Source organism: Balaenoptera acutorostrata, chromosome 1, assembly GCF_949987535.1.
Source record: "Balaenoptera acutorostrata chromosome 1, mBalAcu1.1, whole genome shotgun sequence".
In the NCBI taxonomy this organism is placed as follows: Eukaryota; Metazoa; Chordata; class Mammalia; order Artiodactyla; family Balaenopteridae; genus Balaenoptera; species Balaenoptera acutorostrata.
In genome coordinates this window covers 59,540,432-59,551,589 of record NC_080064.1, presented here as the reverse complement: position 1 = coordinate 59,551,589, position 11,158 = coordinate 59,540,432, and positions in this window count along the sequence as shown.

Genomic DNA, 11,158 nt, shown 5'->3' with positions numbered 1-11,158 from the left:
AATTATAAATACTCATTAAAGCATACTTTTCAAAGAAAATCTAAAATTACAAGAAAGTGGGAATTATAAAGTAAAATCACACACAGCTCATCTAAGCTCAACTACTGGTCTTTTCCATCATTTTTCCCCCTGTGGATTTTTAATGTAATCATTATTTCTTTGTGGATAATTCCTAGGTAGAGCTAGATATCTCAAAAAAGAAAAAGAAAAATGCCAGAAAATAATGTGGAATATGTGACTATAGATAAACATCAGTCTGTTGTTTTTGTCTCTAGACATGGCGCATGAACATAGTTCCACAAAGAAGGTTATTTATCCATTTCTTTTAAAAATGAAGAAAATAAATTACTGAATAATTACTAAGTTTTATACTTATTTAAGTCTTTAAATTTTAAAGAATTCCCTTCCTACACTTGCCAATCAGTCCCTGCCTCCTTCCCATTCCTTTTCCGTAAGCAAGTCTGGCAATTTGGTGTGCCCACTTCTCCTGTTGCAGCATCCTATTTTGAGCCCTGTGCTCTGTGGAGATCACCACAGTGTTAAGAAGGGAGAGAGGCACATTTGACTAAAACATTCTGACAATACCATTTCACCAAAATTGGAATTGTCTATATAATCATTGCTAATATTATACCAAGAAGGCTTAGGAGCTGTTTTCAATTGCAAAGATGGAATATGAGCTTTAAAAACTTACATTAGAATAAGGAAGATTTAAGTCAGGCAAGAAGGATTAACTTGGAAATTCAGATTGAAAAAATTAAGTAGCCTGGTTTCTAAGAAGCAGAGGTATTCATCTAGGGGAATCTAGAGAATCATGTCCCATCCATAAACAAATAAATCTGTTTTAAGGGAAAAATTCAGTTGAATTAAGATAAATAAACCTGTTAATAAGTAGTTATTTTTAAAATAAGTTGTTTGAAGTCAACTTTTTTCCATTTGGGGCACCTTACATTTGTCATAGCCAAGGAGAAAGGATAATAACATCTTTGACAATATCAAAAAGTAATTAGTAACTGATAACTGCCTCAGGGCAGATAATCTAGATAGAGTTCCTATACTACATGCTAAACCAGAAAAGATCAACAGACAGCAAAGCCAGCCTACCTTCCGACTAGGATTAAGAGAAAAATATCCCCTAAAGGATCCCCTAGGGAATGCCAAATCTGGTACAATTCAGTCTCAGTGGAAAAACAATCTCTGAAAGACAGGAGAAAAGGAAACTTTACTCATGGAGTGCCTTTTACTTTTACAGAAAAGTGGAAATTACCCCTAATACTATACCCACCATGATACTATCTTCACCATTTCAAAGATGAGGAAAGGGAGGACCAGTTACTTTTCTAATAGTAGCAAAACTTAAACTGAAATCTAAACCTATCATTTCTTCCACTAAAAATTTGGTTTCTGATACTTTCTAAAATATTTCTACTAATTTAAAATTTATTTCAAATACAACCACTATCATACTACTTAGTCATCAAGTCTGGATGCAAATAAAATCTTTGACTGTTCAATAATTCCCACTATTGATTAGTGGGCCAAATGCTTCTTGAATAATAGTAACCAAGTAACAAGTATATATTATGCCAGGGATTCCACTAATTAGTCTTTATGTATAGATTTGATAATTCCATTTTGCAGATGAGGAAAGTGAAGCTCAATAAAGTTAAATAACTTGGCCAACTTTCCACACAGGATGCAAATCTGATTCCAAACATCATCTGTATCTGTTGGGCACTGTGAACTACTACCTTGAGGTAGTTCACAATTTCAACATTAGATCACTACATTCCTTTTGATGACATTTTGAAAAACTAGTCTTCCATTGGTTACTGTGAAAATATAAGTACCATGCAAAAATTAATGTGGAACACAAAATAATAATGACTGTGTCCAATCTGATTCCAAACTTTGAGAAGTTCTGCCATGTCCAAAAGGTACTAGGCTATTAGAACAAATGTATATATTATGTTACTTGGACTTAACTATGTAATAAGCAGAGGTGTTACATATTTCTTTTAGAGTGCCATAAAAAAGTTACTCAGACATTAAAGGCTTTGTGAAGCTAGAATGTTAGAGAATCTCTGTTCAAGACTCTGGTTTTTAACTTAGTAGGTAAATCTTTAACCTCATAGGACCTAGTCTACAGGGTTGACTTAAATAAGTTCATAAATTCATCCTCAAAACAAGTCATTTTATATCAGTTCCAACATTAAATTTACATCAAAGAGCTTTACTTATCTAAGAAAAAGAAGAAAGATGAAACAATCATATCCAATATTTCTATGATTAGTCTGTTTGTGGACATTTCTTGTTCTAATATGTTCATAATATTATACTAGATGGATGATAAAATAAGTTTAAGAAGCTACCAACAAAAATCTCAAAACTTGCTGTTTCTCAAGTTTCTTTAACTTGGATTCATCCATATACATATCTTCATCTCCTTCCAGAAGGGGAGCAAAGGGTATCTATCTCCCATTTACAAGAGCAACCCTTGCATTGGGACATAGGACTAAGAATTCAGGATCAAAGAATCTACCACACTAAAAGAAGAAACATTGCTAAGTGTTAGGGAATTATGTGAATAGTGCATTTGTATTAATGATCAACTAATCCAAGAAGCAATACATTATTGCTGAAGCTATTATAAAGAGAGTTGAATAAGTACTTAAAAACCTAGATGTGAAGGCTAAGCTGATGTGAAATGTAGAAGAGACTCAAATATTCTTCATAACCATGACTGGTTATGAGTTATTATTTCAGTGGCATAATGGTTTGGGGGAGATATTAAGTACCTAACATAGTGCCTAAGACATAGTAGCTACTTAACAAAGGGTAGTTAATATTTTTAATTTGGGGTTTCAACAAACTTAACAGCTTTCTTTGCTACATGATTTTTCTTTAATATTTAAAGTATTTTATGGGACTTCCCTGGTGGCGCAGTGGTTAAGTCCGCCTGCCAATGCAGGGGACACGGGTTCGAGCCCTGGTCCTGGAATATCCCACATGCCACAGAGCAACTAAGCCCGTGTGCCACAACTACTGAGCCTGTGTGCCACAACTACTGAAGCCTGCGAGCCTAGAGCCCATGCTCCACAACAAGAGAAGCCACCGCAATGAGAAGCCCACGCACCGCAACGAAGAGTAGCCCCCTCTTGCCACAACTAGAGAAAGCCCGCGTGCAGCAATGAAGACCCAACACAAACAAAAATTAATTAATTAATTAATCAATTTTTTAAAAAATAAAGTATTTTATGATATCCTACATGGGAGAGAGTATAAAACATTCTCAACCTTATACAAGGATAGAACCATTTTTATTGACACATATCATGAGACGTATGTTCCAAAAAATAAGCTAGAATGCTGATAAACATCCAGTGCTTTTAAATTAAGATGTTAAGTGTAATCACCAGGGCAACCACTAATAAGGTAACTTAAAAAATGTACTAAATATTAAAATATACTCTAGAAATATTTAACAAAAAAGAACACAAGAGTGGAGGAAGAAGGAACAAAAAAGACAAAAGATACAGAAAGCAAATGGCAAAATGTCAGACAAAAATCATATCTTATCAGCAATTACATTAAATATAAATGGATTAAGCATGCCAATCATAAGGCAGGGATTGGCAGGATGTATTTTTTTTAATGATCTAATTATATGTTATCTACAAGCAACACATTTTAGATTCAAAGGCATAAATAGGTTAAAAAAAAAAAGGGATGGACAAAGATATACTATGCAAAAAGTAACCAAAAGAGAACTGAAATGGCTATACTAATATCAGAAGAAATAGACTTTAAGACGAAAATTGTTACTAGAGATAAAGACATTTTATAATGATAAAAGGGGTAAATTTATAACACATAAGGGAATTCTATGAACAACTCTATGCCAATAAATTAGGCAACCTAGATGGAATAGACAAATTTCTAGAAAGACAATAGCAACAAAAATTGACTCAAAAACAAATAGAAAATCTGAATATACCAATAAGAAGTAAAGAGATTGAATTAGTAATTTTAAAACTTCCCCAAAGAAATATCCAGGCCCACACTGCTTCACTCATGAATTGTACCAAACATTTAAAGAAGAATTAACACCAATTATTTGCAGACTTTTTCCAAAAGTGGACATAGAGGAAATACTTCCCAACTCATTCTATGAGGCCAAATTTACCCTGATAACAATATCAGATAAAAAAATCACAAGAAAAGAAAACCACAGACCAATATCACTTATGAATTTACATGAAAAATCCTCAATAAAATACTAACAAACCAAATTCAACAATACATAAACAGGACTCTACACCATGACGAAGTGGGATTTCTCCTAGGAATTCAAGAATTAGCTTAATATCCAAAAATTAATATAATGCACCATATTAATGGAACAGCAGACAAAGCCACACGATCATCTCAATAGATGCAGACAAAGCGTTTTGAAAACATTCAACAATCGTTCACTTTAAAAAATGAAGAAAAAATCACAAATAGAAGGGAACTTCTTCATCCTGATAAAGAATATCTATGAAAAACCCACAGTTAACATTATATTTTATGATGAAAGATTGAATTTTCTCCCCAAGATTAGGAACAGGATGTCTGCTCTCCCCACTACTATTCAACAGTGTACTGGAGGTTCTAGCCACAGCAATTAGGCAAAGAAAAGAAATAGAATGTATACAATTGGAAAAGAAGGAAAACTATTTACAGATGACATGGACATGATTTGTATGTAAAAAATTCTAAGGAATTCACTTAAAAAAACCTATTAGAACTAATAAACAAGTTCAGCAAAGTTGCAGGATACAAGATCAATATACAAAAATTAGTTGTATTTCTATATACTAGCAATGAACAACCTGAAAACAAAATTAAGATAGCAATTCCATTTACAATAGTATCAAAAAATAAAATATTTAGAAATAAACTTAATAAAATGTTTCAAGGCTTGTACACTGAAACTACAAAACACCATTGAAAGAAATTAAAGAATTCTCAAATAAATGGAAAAAGTCCCATTTTCTTGCATTGGAAGATTTAATATTGTCAAAATGGCATTACTACCCAAAATGACCTACAGATTCAATGCAATTTACATCAAAACTCCAGCTGTCTTTAAGCAGAAGTTGACGAGCTGATCCTAAAATTCCTAAGGACATACAAAGACCAAAAATAGCCAAAATGATCTTAAAGGGAAGAATAAAATTGAAGGATTCATACATTCCCACTTCAAAACCCACTACAAAGCTGTTGTAATTAAGACAGGGTGGTACCACCATTAAGGATAGAGACATAGATCAAATTAACAGAGTCAAGAGTCCAAAAATTAACCCTCACATTTGGTCAAATGATTTTCAACAAGGGTAGCAAGATAATTCAATAGGGAGAGAATAGTATTTTCAACAAATGATGCTGGGAAAACTGGATATACACATGCCAAAGAATGAAGCTAGACCTCACGTCATATGTAAAAATTACCTCAAAATTGATCACAGAATTACATGTAAGTGCTAAAACTTCAAAACTCCTAGAAGAAATCATAAGGGTAAATCTCCATAACCTTGGTTTAGGCAGTGGTTTCTTAGATGTGATACCAAAAGCATAAACAACAAAAGAAAAAGGTAGATAAGTTAGACTTTACAGATTTTTTTTTTTTTTTTTTTTTTTGGCAGGGAGGCATGCAGGATCTTAGTTCCCCAACCAGGAATCAAACCTGCACCCCCTATAGTCGAAGCGGGGAGTCTTAACCACTGGACTGCCAGGGAAGTCCCCTATGGAAATTTTAAAAATTTGTGCTTCAAAGAACTCCATCAAGAAAGTGAAAAGACAACCTACAGAAAGGGAGAAAACATTTGCAAAAATATATAGCTGATAAGAAACTTGTGTATCGGGGCTTCCCTGGTGGCGCAGTGGTTAAGAATCTGCCTGCCAATGCAAGGGACACAGGTTCGAGCCCTGGCCCGGGAAGATCCCACATGTCGTGGAGCAACTAAGCCCATGTGCCACAACTACTGAGCCTGAGCTCTAGAGCCCATAAGCCACAACTACTGAGCCCACGTGCCACAGCTACTGAAGCCTGCGCGCCTAGAGCCCATATTCTGCAACAAGAGAAGCCATGACAATGAGAAGCCCGCGCACCGCAACAAAGAGTAGCCCCTGCTCACCACAACTAGAGAAAGCCCATGCACAACAACAAAGACCCAACACAGCCAAAAATTAATTCATTAATTAATTTTTAAAAAGAAACTTGTGTATAATATATACATATATACATTTATATATATTCTAATAATATTCCTAGAAATATTTATTAATAATTGTTATTCACTCGTATTTCAAAGCTCGCTTTGACGAAAGCTTAGTCATTTAAAAATTGTACGTGTCATTGTGTCCGCTTCCCATCATATATTTTATAAAATAGAGAATACATAATACTTGACATCCTTTTAGAATAACAGAATCTTAAAATTGAAAGAACTTGAGAAGTCATCCAGGCCAGCCTTTATCTGGTATAATTCTTTTTCACATTTTAGGGAAGGGATTATCTAATCTCTTTTTCAACCCCCTGGTGACAAGAACCCATTATTTCTGAGACAGTGGGTACACTAATTTACAAATCTATTTGTGAGAAAACTAGTTTTTACTGAGACAAAACCTACTTACATTAGGATTATAAACAATAACTCTGTTACCAAGAGGAACAGCAGGAAAATCTTGCTTTGTTCTAAGAAAGTGGTGCTTGTGAATATTTTTTATGTTAGCCTTTAGATAACAGGTATATTCAAAGTATATAAACCACAATATCACAAACAGTCCAATAGTAAATAGTCACTAAGATATTAAATTTTGTGGCTTTAAAAATTAAATGGTAGAACCATAATGCCTCAAACTAGAAATGTGTTTAAACGTCATGTAAGAGAGATGTGTCAAATGGAGACATTTATTTTTTTCTGACTTCAGGGGAGTTCACTTGCACTAATAAACTTAACATTTAAGAAAAATATTAGTAAATTAACTTTATGGTATAAATAGCTAGAGTTTTACATGAAGTTATAAGTAATCCTTGACAACGTAAATGTTAAAGATAAAAGTTACTATAAGACATGTAATGAAAGAGCTTTGGCAAGGCTCTATTGCTATCCATAGGATTGTGAAAGCCTCCTCACCTCTCTCTCTCCAGTGTCCTCAAAATGAGAGGGACTGGACCATATTATCTTTATGGTTCCTTCTAGCTTTGATAATTCTGTATAGGATGCATACATTAGGAGAGCATAGGGGTTATTCTATATTGATTTAGAATTAAATAATATCTTCAGTATTTACTGATAATCAGCTGTATGCCAGGCTCTCTATTCCAAGCACAGTGGTGAAACAAAATAGGCAAATATCCCTGACATCGTGGAGCTCATGTTCTAGTGATTGAGCAGAAAGGCACAATGTAAGTAAGTAAAAGTATGTATGTTTGACAGTGGTTAGTGTTAAGGAGAATAAATAAAGTAGGAAGGAGGTATATGAAATATTGGGAAGGGATTAAAACTTTAGATGGGATGGCTAGGCAAAGTCTTAATCAGGTGAAATTTTAGTCATGCCTGAGGAAAGAATCTACAATGGAGTGAACTAATGAAGTATGAAGATGAAAGCAGAGAGGTCTAGGGAAGTGGGAGGTTGGTGAGATCATGTGGACTTTCAGATTGCAAGCCATTGGAGAGTTAAACAGAGGTGTAAGGTGATCTGGTTTACAATTTAACATCATCTTTTGGGTAGCTATTCAGAGACTAGACTGCAGTGGAACAAGCCAGAGATAAGGAGGCTGTTAAGAAGCTACTGCAATAATCCAAGCGAGAAAGGATGGAGGTTTGGACTAAGGAAGTGATGAAGGTGATGAGAAGTGGAATTCTGGATATATTGTGAGGATAGGGCCAACACAATTCGCTGACAGATTTGGTTGAGGGGAAACAGTAAAGAGTCAAAGATAACACCAAAATTTTTGTCCTGAGCACCTGGAAGGATAGAATTACCATTAATGAAAAAGTCAGTATGAGGAGATGGTTTAGTGACAAATATCAGAAACGGTTTTTGAAATGTTAAGTTTGAGATGTCTATAGCAATCCACGTGACATATCAAGTAAGCTGCTGGTTATAAGTTTCTGGAGTTGAGGAGAAGTCAGGTCTGCAGACAAATATTTGAGAGTCATTACCACATATACGGTATGTAAAGCCATGAAATTAAGTAAGATCAACAAGGTAAAGGATAGAGAAAGGGAAATAAAGAGTTTCAAAGACTGAGCTCTGGGGTGCTCCAACATTTAGAAGTCAGGGAGATGAGAAGGGATTAACAATGAAAATTTTAAAAGGGTAGACAGAAATATACAAGAAAAACAGTCAAGGTGGGTGTTATAGAAGCAAAGTGTTTTAAGAACAAGTGGGTGACCATCTGTGTTAAATACTAGGAGAGGTCAAGTTAGAGAAGGATTGAGAATTGACCTCATCTCCTCATTTAACTTAGCAATGTGGAAGTCATTGGCTGACTTTGTTAAGAGTAGTTTCTGCAGATTGGTGGGAAAAGATACTTGACTGGTATAGGTGCAAGAATGAATGAGGGGGAAAATTGGAAATATAAAGCATAGGAAACACCTTCAACAAGTTTTTCCATAAAGGGAAGGAGAGCAGTGAGATGATAGTGGGGGCGACTGGGAGAAATTTGGATCCAAAAAGCTCTTTTTAATTGAAGAAATTATGGCTTATTTATATGCTGTTAAGAATGATCTGGTAGAGAGGGGAACATGATGATTTGGTAGAAACAGTAGGATATTTCTGGGGCAATGTCCTTGAACAGGCAAGAAAAAAATGGAATCTGGGGCACATATACTTTGGATAGGCTGAGGAAGTTTAGTACTTATGCAAAAAACTTATTATAATGAATAGATATGGAATTTAAGCAGAGTGAGACAGGAAGATAAAAAATGATCATTAGGATAGGGTCAGTGGTCATGTCAGGCCAAACTATTTTGGGAGTTAGAGAAAATAGAAGGCAATGGTTGCAAAATAGAGTGTGTGAAATTGAGATTATAGTTTGCAGTAAGGGGTATAACAAGATTAAGAATAGGACATGGGAATGAGTGACCAAGGAAGTGTAAAGGAGAGGAGTCAAACAACCTATGATACCAGAGCACAGGTACAATCATCTAAATGAATGTTGAAATTCCCAAGAATTATGACAAAAGTGGCATTGAATGGGAAGAGAATGATCCAATAGCTAAATGTTCAACAGATGAAGGGTAACAACCTAGAAAATGCTTAAATAATTACATTAGGAGAAATAATAGATGGTAAAATCCGATAACATGAGATTTAAGCTGGATGTTTTTTATGGAGGAGAAAGAGAGAAACGGCCTGAAATGCCAGGCCCCATGGTATGTTTCCGGGAACATATGTCCTCTTAATACATGATTCTTCTCTTTGTTCCCATATGCCCCAGGTACCTTTCTTCTAAGTCACTTACCATAATTGTTTCATAATTAATTGTTACCCACTAGACTCTAAACTCCTTAAGAGTAGAATCCTTGTTTTATTTATATTTGTGTCTCAGTAGCTAGCACTGTGCCTGGTACTTAATAAGGACTTAAATATTCATTGGGTGAGTGAATAAATGAACAAATGAATAAAGACCAAACTGCTATTTGTATCTATGAATGAAAATCTCACATGAAATTTTAAATGTAAGTTTCTTGACCTTAAATATCCATTTGACTATTTCCAAAGACCAAATGTATAAGACGTTTACAAAGTTGTCCACATCAGTCTCTAAACATAAACTCAGTATCCATTTGCTATTCTCTTATCATGAGAGTCGCTAATAATCTGTATTTCAGTATATTTTCATTGTATGAAGGAATCCTAGGTTCCTAAGAAAGTGGTGTTAGATCACTATCAGTAGCATCTAAGAAAATAAAAGGTTAGGGTTTAAAAATCCTAAGAAGCAAAATAACTTTCACTATAATGCTAGCCCTGTCTCATTGTGGTTATAGCTACAGGCTTCATGGCAGAACTATTGCAGAACTTTTACAGCCACATCTTTCATCTGAACCAAGCAACCATTGTCTAAACAGCCATTGCAAACAGAGACCAAAAAACTCTAGAGCAGGAGGTCTCCATGGGGGTGAAACAATCATAGGGGAATTTTGGAAATATATAAGGCACATTGTGTCATCAGGAAGATGGAAAAAGGAACACACCGATAACATTTTAAGCCAATCCAGAGATGTCAATTTTCCTGTAATCTAGGGGACTACTGATCAAAGAAGAACTCTGTACTCTTTGTAACTTCAAATATCATGCTAGACATTTAGAAGAGTGAAAAATTTGTTCATAATTATTAGAGCCTAGAACATGACTCAATTTTACATTTAAATCTACTATTTTTTCCTTGATTTTAATATACACAGAAATTGCCAGGAATACATGACCATGTGTAAAGAGGGAAAATTATCCTTTATTGGTTTGAGATTTTGATAGTTGACAATTTCATATGATTATGTCACTGATGGCAAAACCACTCTGAGTTGCCAATACAGCAAAGCTGTGTGAGTTTATATTTGCAGCTGTTGCATTTGTGGTGATTCTGCATAAAGGTGCAAGCCTCTAGGCACTCATGTGTTCTAATGGAGTTGTTCCCCTATATTTCCTACCAAAATACATATTATTTTATCAAAATTTGTTTTTTCACACTTTCTCATTCATATATATATATATATATATATATATATATATGAATTGTGTGATGTTATTATATAGCTTTAAAATTATGTGTACAATTGGGTTATATCACCTATTTCACTTCAAATTAGTAAAGGTGATGTTACAAAATCTAAGTTATTAAAAAACTGTTCTATAGAAATACTGTTTGAAATCATGAAGGTTAAGAAATTCTGCTGTAGAGCAGCGGTGTCCAATAAAATTTTCTGCAATGATGGAAATGTCCTATATCTGCATTGCTCAATGCTGTTTGCACTAGCTACTTGTGCCTATTGAAATGTGAGTATAAGGAACTGAATTTTTAATTGGCATTTTTATAAGCAAGGAAACCCAGGGTCAATATCCTTTTGAGGATATTGGGAAGGATAAACAGGGCTCATGACAGGGA